The sequence below is a fragment of the Panthera tigris genome, chromosome C1, assembly GCF_018350195.1.
Source record: "Panthera tigris isolate Pti1 chromosome C1, P.tigris_Pti1_mat1.1, whole genome shotgun sequence".
Classification (NCBI taxonomy): domain Eukaryota; kingdom Metazoa; phylum Chordata; class Mammalia; order Carnivora; family Felidae; genus Panthera; species Panthera tigris.
In genome coordinates, this window is record NC_056667.1 from 126,369,599 (window position 1) to 126,383,297 (window position 13,699).

Genomic DNA, 13,699 nt, shown 5'->3' on the forward strand with positions numbered 1-13,699 from the left:
CAGTCTAGTGGTGATGAACTCTTTTGGAAATTCTTTGTCTCTCCTTCAATTCTGAATAATAACTTTGTCAGGTAGAGTATTCTTGGTTGTTGGTTTTTTTCCTTTCAGCATTTAGAATATATCATGCCACTCCCTTCTGGCCTGCAAAGTTTCTGCTGAAAAATTAGCTGATAGCTTTATGGATTTTTTCCTATATGTAACTAGTTGCTTCTCTCTTGCTGCTTTTAAAATTCTATCTTTATCTTTAATTTAAAACAATTTATTTATTTTGGGAGAGAGAGCACACATGGGGCAGAGAAGTCTCTGCACTGTCAGGGGGAGCCTCCCCTGGGGCTCGAGCTCATGAACCATGGGATGATCTGAGCCTAAATCAAGAGTTGGATACTTAACCAACTGAGCCACCCAGGTACCCCTCTAATTTTTAACATTTTAGTTATTATGTGCCTTGATGTGGCCTCTTTGAGTTCATCTTGTCTGGGAATTTGCGTGCTTCCTGGATCTTGTTGTTTTCTTCCTCAGTTTAAGCAAGTTTTCAGCTTTTATTTCTTCAAGTAAGTTTTCTTTTCTCTTTCTCTCTCTTCTCTTTATGGGACCCCTATAATATGAATGTTAGTATGCTTGATATTTTCCCCAGAGTTCCCTTAACTGACCCTCATTTTTAAAATTCTTTTTTTCTGTTCAGCATGAGTGATTTTCACTACTCATCTTCTAGATTGCTGATCAGTTCTTCTCCATCTTCTCATCTGCTGTTGATTCCCTCTAATGTATTTTTCATTTCAGTTGTTGTAGTTTTTAGATCTGATTGGTTCTTTTTTATATTTTGTATATCTTTGTTGAAGTTCTTGTTGAATTCATCTACTCTTCTCCCAACTTTGTTAAGCATCCTTATGATCATTACTTTGACCTTTATATCAGGTAGATTGCTTATTTCTGTTTCATTTAGTTCTTTTTTTTGAAGTGTTTTTTTTCTGAGTAATTTTTATTCTGAATAATTTCTATATCCCATGTGGGGCCCAAATTCATAACCTCAGGATCAAGAGTTATGTGCTCTTCCGACTAAGCCAGCCAGGTACCCCTCATTTAGTTCTTTTTCTGAGGTTTTGTCTTGTTCTTTCATTTAGCACTGTCTCCTCATTTTGTCTGACTCTGTTTGTTTCTATGTGATAGGATGGTCAGTTTTGTCCTTGTCTTGTAGGTAGTAGCCTTATATAGATGGTGTCTTACAGGGCTCAGAAGCACAATTTTCCCTGGTCACCAGAACCTTGCACTCCACAGGTGTTCCCTGTGTGGGCTGTGTGTACTGTGACTGGGCTATGACTGTTGTAGATGTGCTGGTGGGTGGGGGTGGCCTTCCTCCTTTCCCCTGGGCGGAAGTCATTTTGGAGGAGCACTGGTCCTGGCCAAGGCTGCCTGTTGGGTGTGGCAGGGTGGTAGCCACTTTGGGGAGGTGGTGCCTGCTGGAGCATGTGGGTTGGGTGGGGCAGGTCTGCAGGGCAACATTGGTAAGTTGAGTGGTGCGGCAAAGTAGATGGAGAGTGTCAGAATTGATTGGCACCTGCCACTGTTGGGCCAGCTAAGGTAAAGGAGGGGAAGAGAAATGGTGCCCACCAGCACTTCTCTTCCTGGGCAAAGTTCTTACAGATCCCTGCCTCTCTATACATGCCAGAAAAGTAATCAATAAATCACACATAGCCCAGGTGCTTTACAAACTGCTGCATCTGTTCTGGATCTCAGAGCAAATGAGATTGTGTGTGGGACCTTCATGTCTTGGTTTTTTCTTGCCCTCCAGTTTTTCCAAAGTTAAGCCCCACTGATTTTCAAAGCCAGATGTTGTGGAGGCTCATCTTCCTAGTCCAGATCCCTGTGGCAGGGGTTGCCCAGTGTGGGGCTTGAACCCCTTGCTCCTCAGAGAGGACCTCTGTGCCTGTGATACTGCTTTTGCTGTGGGTCACACCAGGGTTTGGTGCCTGACAAGACTGCATCTCTCTCTCTCTCTCTCCTGCCCTTCTGGATGTGGCTTACTCTTTATATTTTTAGATGTGGAAGAGCTGTTATTCTAGTCTTCAGGTCATTTTCAGAAAGTTGCTGTATATTTAGTTGCATCCTTAGTGTGTCCATGGAAGGTGGTAAGCTCAGTATTTCCTACTCTGCCATTTTCCCCTTGCCTCTGTAACCCACTAAATTGTTACACCAATATTTTCAGAGAGACAGTATTACAACCTTTTTACATATGGGGATATTGAGGCAAAGAGATGTGAAGTGACTTGACCATGATTGTAGAGCCGTTAGTTAAATGATGTATTTCAATTCAGGTAGTGTGGTGCCAGACTCCATGTTCTTTTTTTTTTTTTTTAAATTTTTAAGTTTTTATTTATTTATTTTCAGAGAGAGAGAGAGAGACAGAGTGCACAGAGGAGGGGCAGAGAGTGAGGGAGAGAGAGAGAGAATTCAAAGCAGGATCCTCCCTGTGCTGAGCACAGAGCCTGCTTGGGATTCTCTCTCTCCCTCTGTGCATCTCCACTGCCCATGCACTCTTGCTCTCTTTCTCTCTCTCTCTCTCTCTCTCTCTCAAAAAAAAAAAAAGGCCCTTTAGATTACTTTGATGCACACTCAAGTTTAAGAAAAGCTGGTGTGGTTATTAGGGATGTAGGAACTTGACTAGCTTGGGTTCATATCCTAACTGTACCACTTACCAGCTGTGTGATTTGGGGTTCTTTTAAAAGCCTTTTTGTGTTCCAATCTCCTCTTCTGTAAAATGAGGATAATCCTAGTCCTTATCTGTAGTTTTCTCTGGTGATAAATGAGTCCATCCGTATGGAATTTAGAACAGTGCTTGGTGCATAGTTAACACTCAACAAAAGTGAACTATGACTGTTATAGATAACATGTAAATGTTGAATCTGAATCTCATTTTAAATGATTGGGTTTAGAAAAAGAGATAGTAGCCAAGTATATTAGAATTATTTGTAGAGTGAAGACCTGGGGACTCTCTTGAATAAGGTTGAATACTCCAGTCCCTATTTTGGCTGCTTAAAACCCTTTTCCCCCCTTGCTTCCTGGTTTATGATTGTGATGTGGAAAATGTAGAAGGTGCCAAGTTCTTTGGAGTTTATGCAAATAATACGTAGTGTACATTGTTATGTGGCTCTTCATTTTCTATGAAGGCTCCACTGTCATCAATTTTATATCCTGTTCCCATGAGAACTTCACCTTTTTCTTCCCTGCATCCCTTTCTTGATTGATTGTCTAGTTTCTCATTTAGACAACTTACCCTCTTTCTCCACTGGCCCATTCAGAACCACCTTCTATTAAAAAAAAAAAAAAAGTTTTCTATTGAGGCATCTGTATACTCATTTCCCTTGTTTTTCACGTGCCTTCTATCTGAGGCGATTCCAATTGTTTTACAGTGTGCAGCTGCTACTAGATACTAATGACATTTTCACTGGGTGAGTTGCATTTCCCAGCCTTGTTTCTGTATATTTGATTGTCTTCAGTATTTTATGTGAGTTGTAAACACACTGGGTAGAAACAACTCAATAAATGACAAACAGTAAAATGAATAATAAAAAGTTATAGTCTCATAAAAGGAGAATGAGTGGGGCCCCTCTCCCAAATAGAAGTAAGCCAGGGATATCAGTATGTTCAGAAAACTACCGGCTAGTTGCTACTTTGCTTTAAAAATATTCTTTTAGTCACAAACTTGTTTTCCCCTGCAGTGCACAGTTAATTTCCCCTCCTGCTTAGCTTCTTAATCACTCCAGGAAACACAGCCATTTATTTATCATCCACATCCCAAATCTTGGTGTCATTTCTTATTACTTATTTCTCTTCTCTCCAACATTGAAAAATCTACCAAAGTTTTTCTGCTATTGCCTTTTTAACATTATCCATCTCTAACTTATCTCAAAGACCAGACTTTATACAATTGTGGGGAACTGGAGAGTCAGGGTAAATAATAATTCATTTAGTTAGATTATCTCTAGTCTTACTTTGTAATTCCATACATGACTATAGCCATATCCAGAAATTCTATGAAGACTTGTAGATCTACATCCCCCAATAAATTGAAATGGAAAACACAAAGTGTAAAGTATATCACACTTTTAAAAGAACTGTATATGAGCCAGGAGATGTATATGAGCCACAAGACTCTGTGGGCCTCTTCTTTGACTTTTCCTATTTATTGTTCAGATGCTCTTCGTTATCTTCTGCTTTGCTCACTTTCACATAATACCTTTCAGTTTTTCATGATAAGTTCACCATTGTCACTATTTGGGAAGTATGTGGTTTTACCGTCTACCATTTCTTTAAGAAAAAGCTTTTACTTTTAGAAATGCTCTTTACTGAAAATTATTTTCTCCAACATGTCCTTTATCTATTCTCATTTATGCTTCTGAATATGACTTTGAGCCAAAGGAACTGTTTTCCGTATTGTGAAGAATAACCCTATATAAATCATATATAAACAAGTTATGCTGAATCAAAACATTTAATTCCATTTATTTCTTCATTTTAGTAACTTTAGTGATCCAAACTCAGATTGGTCTTTCTCATTGAGTCACTCAATACAAACACTGATAAGAAAATCTAATTTCTTACCATTCTCTGAGCTGTGGTAGATCATGTTTCTAAAGATGGCCACAACAATATCTCCCATCCCATATGTTCTTTTGCAATGTGCTCCCTCATCAAGAATAGAGTTTATTGTCATTCCCTTTGAATCTAGACTGGTCAATGACCTATTTCGATCAATAGGATGGGTCAGAAATGATGCTGTCTAAAATCCAAGGCTGGACCTTAAGAAATCTGTACCTTCTGCCTTAATGTCTTGGAATGTTCTTTCTTAGAACCAGCTGCCATAGTGGGAGGGAGTCCTAGAAGCCATGTGAACAGATCTCATCAAGGAAAATCAAAGACCTTGGCTAACAACTCCAGCTGAACTTCCAGCTGGGATGTGAATCAGGCCATTTTGGTTGTTCCAGCCAACTCAGGACCCTAGCCAACGCTCTATAAACTAGAACTGCCTGATCAACCCATAGAAACACGGAATATAATAAATTGCTTCTGTTTTAAGCCACAACATTTTGAGGTGGTATGTAATGCAACAGTACCTTACTGGACCACTGGGACTCCACTGATCTTGTTTTTGAGGCCTTGTGCCAAGTTTACCAGCTTACGTCACAACCCTCAGACTTCTGCAAGGAAATATAACTTATTTTCTGGGTCTTCACCATCTCCTTTTAGCTTTGTGGACAAAATAGCCCATGCTTCAGTGAAATGGCCAAATGATAATACTAATGAACACTTTTTGAATGCTTATGATGTGCCAGGCACTGTTTTAGCTATACTATCTTTATTAATATATCTAATCTTTGGAACAATTTTTTGAGCTCTTATCTCCATTTTACAGATAAGAAAACCAAGGCACAGAGAGGTGAAGTAACTTATCCTGTACAAAGTCTAACAGCAAGTGGAGTCACCATCAGAACTCAAGTATCAGGTTCCAGAGCCACATGCTTAGCCACTGTGATGTACTGCCTCCCATAAAAAAATGTCTCATGTTCATCAGGTTAATCCTAAAGTGCCTGAAGTAAGTGGAGTTTCTTTGACTTATGTTACCTGATCCTCTTACGTTGGTTAAGAAAGTCCTTTACTCTCCCTTTCTCTCTGCTCTCCCCCACTCATGCTCTCTCTCTCTCTCTCTCTCTCAAAAAAAAAAAAATAAATAAAAAATAAAATAAAAATAAACAAACAAACAAACATTAAAAAAAAAAGTCCTTTAAGGTTTTGATTGCTTCATTCATGTATACTAGATTCTAGGCTGTGTCCTGTGCTGCCACTTATATTTAGAAAAGCTTAACGTTAGAAAAGTGTGAACCCTTGACTGTTTTTATGTTCACAGTTAAGGGCAGGATAGAGTGCCTGCATGGTTTCCCCAAGTTCCTCATCCCCACTGGGCCTCCTCCACAGAGGGCAGCAGAGTGACAAGCAGGCAGCATCCTGGAGGAGAGAGCAGAGAAGCAGTGCTGCTCTGGGCCAGAGCTCTTTACTCATTCTCCAGACCACAAGAGCCAGGCTGGAGCGCTGCACAGAGCCTCTCGGCACCTGTCAGACTGAAGGAAGGAATGACCGCCGCTTCTAATAACAGGGGCCAGAGACAGCCAAAGCCATGCTAGTTAGACTTAACAGTGGAGGGAGGCCTCTGTGCTTGTTTGGCAGTTGCAGCCCTACGACAGGCTCCCAGGGCCACTTTCCAACTGGACTGCTGCCTTCCAGTCTCTCCTAGGCAGCCGTTTCAATGCAAAGGTGTGTGATTTTGCTTCAAGTAGTCTTGAAGCCCTTTTTGCCTCCTATTCTTCCTGGTAACTGCCTCAGGAACTCTGAGGGAAGTAAAAAAAGCTAATTCCAGTATTCAATAGGTCTGCATTGTCATGCTGTATTCAGAGCAGGGGCTTTGGAGACAGACAGTTTTGGGGTCAGAGCCCCATCTTTGCTGCTGAATCACTATGTGATTTTGGGAAAATTGCTTTCTTCTTTCAGCCTCAATGACCTTAGCTGTAGAACAGGTTAGTGATATTTACCTTGTGTGGCTGTTGTGAGGAATAAGTCCTATGGGCAGAGCTCTTGGCCCCATACAAACCAAGCAACCATCAGGGTACCTATGAGTACATATGCAGTATATATTGTACATGTGTATAACCACGGGATACCATTTAGCCTTAGAGTGTAAGCTGGTGTTTCAGACTCTGCTATCTAATGGTTGCTCAGGAAAAAGGCAACTGCCACAATCTATTTTAGAAAAGTACTATCTTTTAGGCCCTTCCCTTTTACTTTCATCCCCTAGATGCTTTGGAAATGTGTAATATAAAACTGACTTCTCTAATTTTAAAAGGTATCTAAGTCTTGATCCCATGTTAAAACAATTTTTTTTAACATTTATTTATTTTTGAAAGAGGCAGAGCACGTGTACGGGAGGGGTAGAGAGAGGGAGATACAGAATCCGAAGCAGGTTCCAGGCTGTGAGCTGTCAGCATAGAGCCTGACGTGGGGCTCAAACCACAAACCACGAGATCGTGATCTGAGCAGAAGTTGCATGCTTAACCGACTGAGCCCCCCAGGTGCCCCTTGATTGCATGTTCTTAATCTGAGGTTTACTGGTCTCCAGGAGTCCATGACCTCCTTGAAATGGTATGCAATATTTTGTGTGTCTACATGTATGTGCATTTTGGGGCGGGGGGGAAGAGATGATTTATAATTACCAACAGGCTCTCAAAATGGTCCATGTTTGGACAAAAGACTGAAAACTCTAATATAGAAAGAGCCTTTTAAATCTTCTACTGAAAGTAACTTGGAGGCCTTCCCTGACTTAAGACAAAGCAGGCATAACTTTGGAAAACACTGGAAATGGATCCTGTCTTTCAGCCAAGGCCCAGTCTCTTTTCCCCAGTGTGTCTTTAACAGAGTAGGAGGCTGGCTGTTCCCACTGGCACAGGTAATGCCATAAAGACAGGACTCTGTGGATGAAGAGGTGTTGCCTTCTCTAATTACACCTCACAAAGACCAGAGCCTAACTTCAGCTGTACCTTCTGTCTCTGGGAAGTCATTTATGGAGCAAACCTATAATTAGGATTTGCTGCTTGAAATATAATTCTCAGGATGACGAATATCTAAATTATGTCCCCAGACACATACCTGAGGCAGAGCCCTAAGGGCTGATGGCCATAAGGGGTGCATGTGGTATTCATTCAGTGGAGATTAATAAATGAGGATGATATCACTCAGAATCTCTGAAGGGGCAGGTGTCCAAGAGGCCCTTTTGGCTTCTGCAGTGGGGCCTAACAGCCTGTGCACTGGGCTCCATAATTTATGCCTCTGGCACAGAATTTGCACAAAGCAGGAATAGCCACATCAGCATTTTGGGATTTAAGGCCAGCTTCTCTCTTCCACAGATCCTTTCTCCCAAATTGTAAGGATGATTCAGCTAATTAATTCTACTTTATTACTAAAGAAAATGATTGTTGGTATACCAAATAAATGAAAATACGGTTTTGGGGGAGGGGTTTTAAAATAATTTAAAAGTTCAATGGATGATGACTAATTTTGCAGTTGTTATTCTTATATCTCTTTAATGGACAGATAATCTGTGAATTATGGAGTATACAATATAAGGTGTATGGACTATATTAGGGAAATATTTTTGACCCATATAAATACATTGAGATAAATGGTGGGTGCACCTGTTCCTAGCCTGTCTCAGGAATATACGAAACTCTGGCACAGGATGAACGTCTGTTGGTGTCATTGTGACAATAAGAAAACAAAGCTGGCACTGGGGTCAGGAAGTCTTTGGTGGGCGGGGAGCCACCGTCTGCAGCCAGAGCCCAGCCGGCTGTGTGTTCTGATGTCCATCAACCAGGAAAGGGAATCTAAGGTTTCCAAATGATTTTACCCCTTCACAAAGCTGCTGTAAAATAAAATACAAATCCTTCCTGAATGTTCCTAGCTTTCCTTCCTTTAGGAAGTTTTCGGTCAATGGGAAACAAAGTCTTATTCAAAGGATTAAAGCCATAGTCATTCTATTGTTTACAGCTTCAATAATGTGGCTTTCCTTCCACAGACAAAATTTCCAATTCACAGATCATCTAAAAAACAGGAAATTTGGGGGAAACACGTGCTTATGATAACAAACAAGGGATCTAGCATGAGGTATAGAAGTTTATGCAAGGTTTTTTAAGGTTTTCAGGGTTTTTTTTTTTTTTTTTTACTACAGTGTTTCTGGATGCATTCTAGGAAGATTTTTCCTTAAAGGAGAAAGCCATATGGTCTATAACATAAAACTACTCCATTCCCGCTTCCACCCCCAGAGAGAGGAGGGGCAGGGAAGAGGGGAGGCAGATTCTGGCTGTATTTCCTTTCTTTCTTTCTCTTTCTTCCTTTCTTTCTTTCTTTCTTTCTTTCCTTCTTTCTTTCTTTCTTTCTTAAAGTTTATTTATTTTGAGAGAGAAAGAGTGCTTGAGGGGGAGGGGCAGAGAGAGGGGGAGGGCCAGAGAGAGGAATTCAGAGAGAGAGAGAAAGAGAGAGGGAGAGAGAGAGAGCGACAGAGAGGGAAAGAATCCCAAGCAGGCTCCACACTGTCAGCGAGGGTTGGGGGGATTCCAACTTACTAACCGCGAGATCATGACCTGAGCCAAAGTCAAGAGTCAGACACTTAACTGACTGAACCACCCAGGTGCCCTGGCTGTATTTTCAAGTTTGTGCTCCAGGCAGTGCTGCAGAGCCAAAGACTTCTCCCTGGTCTGCCTGCCGGTTGTTAGTCCTCCTTTTCTCTTCTTTTTCCAGCCAAGCCCCAGGCCTTTACCTGGGGAATGGAGGAAGAAGGGCCAACAACTTTTGTTAGTGGAGCTGGAGTGAATATGTAAGAGAGGGAGGGGCAGGCAGCTTTGAGCTCTGGCTGTGGGCACTAGCCACAGGGAGCCATAGGAGGTTAAAGAGGTTGTGGAAACAGTCACTACTTTTTTTTTTTTTTTAAAGTTTATTTATTTTGAGAGTGAAAGAGAGAGAGAGCGGGACAGGGGCAGAAGGAGAGAGAGAATCTTAAATCTTAATCTCTCAGTGCAGAGCCCAATGCGGGGCTGGAACCCCTGAACTTTGAGATAGGCTGCTTAACCGACTGAGCCATCCAGGCGCTCCAACAGTCACTACTTTTGCTAGCAGAGGGAAAACAGAGCTGGTGGGACCAGGAGGAAGCAGCAGCACTAAACCGTGAGCAGACAGGCTCACTCTGGAAATCTATTCCAGCTGCTTCTAAATAAACTACCAAGAGAATTCTTTTTTTTAATTCAGATTCTTTATTTTGGTGACAATGTTTTAGTCTCTGTATCTGTATCCTAGAAGGAGGACCATAGCTCCTCCTGAATAATAATTTTTAGTGTCTGGAATTCCCCAACATCATGATTTTTCCCTAGTTCCCCATCTTCCACCATTCTCTTTAACTTTTATCCACCCTTCAGGGAAGATGGCACTTTTCCCTGATTGAGGGATGACAGAACCTATTTTCTTCTATGCTTTTGCTACTCAAGGTGTGCTCTGGTTCCCAGCAGCATCTAGCTTAGTAGAAATTCAGACTGCCTGTCCCTGCCCTATGACCACTGAGTCAGAGTCTGCATTTAAGGGGATTCCTGGTGATTTGCATACACATTAAAATTAGGGAAGGGCTGGTCTATACCCTACTACAGACCTGACTCATAATTTACAACCACCAACGCCTACAGGATCCTATATTCACTGACCCTGACCACTAGTCCAGTCTGATCTCACACCACTCTATGCTCATTTGCTAATCCCAGCCTCCAAGCTTTTTCATTCCCTGTTCCCTCTGCCTGGAGTGCTCTTATCCCCTCAGTACAGCTAACTCCTTTATTTCATTACTTCATATAAAGACCACTCTGTATGAAGAACCACCCACAACCCAGCCACTGTCTATCCCATTGCTCTGTTTCATACTTTTTAATGGCACTTGTTATCTGGAATCATTTTATTAATTCCTTTTTGGGTATGTTTTGTGGAGAGTTTTATTTTCAGTGCCCAAAGCACATTGAGGTGCTTAGAAAATATTTATTAGATCAGGAATGAGATTTTGGGGATCATGAACAGTGAAGAGCTGTGCCCAGAGAATTATATGGTAAGATCAGGAATCCTCTGAACCAACTCAACAGCTATCAGTCAATTGGCCTAAGATCAATACTTTTGAGTCCCAGAAAGAAAGTTCACAAAGCCTAGTCTTCACACCAGTAGCATTCCCACAGGGAAATTCCTACAGGGAACTTGGTAGAAAGGCAAATTCTTGGGCCCCACCCCAGACATACTCACAAACTGATTCAGAAACTTAAAGATTACCTTAAATTGTTAAGTCCAGCAACCTGTGTCTTAACAAGGCCTTTAGATGTTTCTGATGCATTGCCCTAGACAATATCAACATCTTACCTGTGTGGAGAACCCATAGTGTTCAGAGCCCTTTCACATACATCACTATGCTTCTGGACTTTAAAAAAAAGCCCTGGGAAGTAGGCAAGGCAGGTGTCATTCCCATTTCACAGATGAGGAAACTGAGCCCTAAGAAATGATTCCATTTGCTTATGGTCATATAGTTTTATCAGAGTCACCTGGGATACCTAGGCCTATTTCAGACCTACGGGAATGAGAATCAGTGAAGGTAGGGCTCTGAAATACGGATTTAAAAAAGAAATAAGCTTTCTAGGAGATTATGAAACTCCTAAAAGTTTGAGAACTAATTATGTTAGAGAATAGACAAATGAGAATTAGAACTCATAGCCCCTTGTTGCTGATATACTTCTCTTACAGGGTCTTGAGAAGAATAAGCACAAATGATACTGAACTTTACTGAAAAGAGTTAAACCAAAGTCCCAATAATTCCATAACTTTTATTAGACTCTGACTCTATTTATTACTCTTATGGATTATGAGATAAAGCCCATGCTGTCAGCTCAGAGCTTGCTTGGGATTCTCTCCCTCTCTCTCTCTGCTCTTCCACTGCTATCTCTCTCTCCCTCCCTCTCTCTCTCTCTCTCTCTCTCTCTCTCTCTCTCTCTCTCTCCCCTCTGCCACCCCCCCCCCCCATGAAATAAATAAACAAGCATTTTTTAAAAAAGATACTTTACCTGTTTGGTGTACTCCTGTAGTCCTTTACCAACTGTTGTACTTAATTTCGTTTGCTTACATCTTCTAGTTAAGAAGAAAATTTTAGAAAAATAAAGTCTTTAAAGCTAAAAGCTACAGTTGTTAAAGCAATCATTACAACCTCAGACATTATTTATTTACCTGGCTAGCCTGGAAAAGATTAACTTTTAAAAGGACTTCTCTAAACTGTCAGGTAACTCCCAAGTCTCTCCTGCTCAACCAACTCCCACAAACTCGAGACTCATAAATTCAACTGTATGTGGAACAGTTCTCTTCTGAATGTCCTGCAGATATCTTAAGTATATCCAAAACCAAATTCATTACTAAGCCACCCATTCTTCCTCCTGGATACACTCTATAAGCTAATAATTATACCATTCACTGCATCATACTGGCTAGAAATCTAGGCATTGTCTCTGAATTCCTTCCTTCCTCACTCTGCATAGCCAATCACTCCTTTCATTTTACTCCTTAGATTTCTCTCTAGTCCCTGTCTTCATCTCTATCGCAGCTCTACCTCAGACCTTCATCATCTCTTGCTTAGGCCCCTTTGATTAAGCTTCTACCTGACTTCATTTCCCACCATTCCTTTCTTCAGTGCTGCTGAACTGCTTTCACTACTCAGTGAGGTTTTGTGCTTAGGTGCCTTTGCAAGTGCTACTGCTGCTCCACTGATTTTTCTTTCCCCATTTCTTGTGTATGGCAAGCATGTTTTTCATGGTACTTCTCAATGTTCTCTTCTATATGAAGTCTTCCCTGTGAACTCTTGTAGAGTGGACCATTCCCTACTTTGTGCTCCCAATCTAACATCTAGTCTGCCTTCATTATAGTACCTCACTCACTAGGTTGCATGACTGCTTATACTTTTTTCTCCCTCAACAGAGCATTAGCTCCTTGAAGGAAGGGAACATGTCTTATTAATGTTTGAATCCCCATCTCCTAGCACAGAACAGGGTCCATCAGATATACTAAAAAATGTGTTCAGTGAAGACCTGGCTAGATTTCTGAATTCTAGAGATGGTTGAGGATAAGAGGAACTGAAATGTATTGACAACTATTATGTGTGAAGAGCTTAACACCCATTATGTATCTAATTTTTACCAATACTAGTTTGAAGTAAATATTATCTTAATAATATATGTGTTGAAACTTACACTCAAAGTAATTAAATCACTTGCTTGAAGTCTCAGTTCGTAAGCGATAGTGCTTGGAGTTGAATTCAGGCTTTTCTAGTTCCAAACTCCATGCCCCTCCAGCCATCTCATGTGGCCTCTAGTCGTGCCTTAGCATAAGCCATAGGTTTTTAAATGACTTCATGCACTGTTTGCAAAATGTTAAAACATATCTCAAAGAATAGTGGTGGGGCACCTGGGTGGCTCGGTTGGTTAAGTGTCCAACTCTTGATTTCAGCTCAAGTCATGATCTCATGGTTTGTGAGATTGAGCCCTGCGGTAGGCTCCATGCTTTGAGCATGGAGCCTGCTTGGGGTTCTCGCTCCCCTTCTTTGCCCTTCCCCAGAGACTGCTTGGGGTTCTCGCTCCCCTTCTTTGCCCTTCCCCAGAGATGCATTTTCTCTCTCTCTCTCTCTCTCTCTCTCTCTGTGTGTCTCTCTCAAATAAAGTTAAAAAAAAAAAGAGAGTAGTGGTGGGGCACCTGGGTGGCTCAGCTGATTGAGTGTCCAACTTCAGCTCAGGTCATGATCTCATGGTTTGTGGGTTCAAGCCCCACATTGGGCTCACTGCTGTTCATGTGGAGCCGGCTTTGGATCCTCTGTCCCCTCCCCTCTCTGCCCCACCCCTGCTCTCTCTCTCTCTCTCAAAAAAAAAAAAAAAAAAAAAAAGAGTGGTGGTGATATTATGTGTAATAGGTAGTCTCCAAAGATGATCCCTAATGAGCCCTGCCCCCTGATATTCATGCCCTTTTATAGTTCTCCTCTCATGTATCTAGGCTGATTCTGTGTAGGCAGTAGAATCAAACAGAAGTTGGGGCATAAGAATCCTTG

The 13,699-nt window shown here is 41.4% G+C and overlaps 1 long non-coding RNA gene across 1 annotated transcript in view; it reads left to right on the top strand.

Annotated features, from left to right (window-relative positions):
- The window catches only part of LOC107181251, a 100,303-nt gene that overhangs the window by 9,055 nt on the left and 77,549 nt on the right, over positions 1 to 13,699 (top strand). The window contains exon 2 of the long non-coding RNA XR_006220675.1: positions 5,411 to 5,590. This is a non-coding gene — a long non-coding RNA (uncharacterized LOC107181251). The remainder of the gene's footprint in view (positions 1 to 5,410; positions 5,591 to 13,699) is intronic.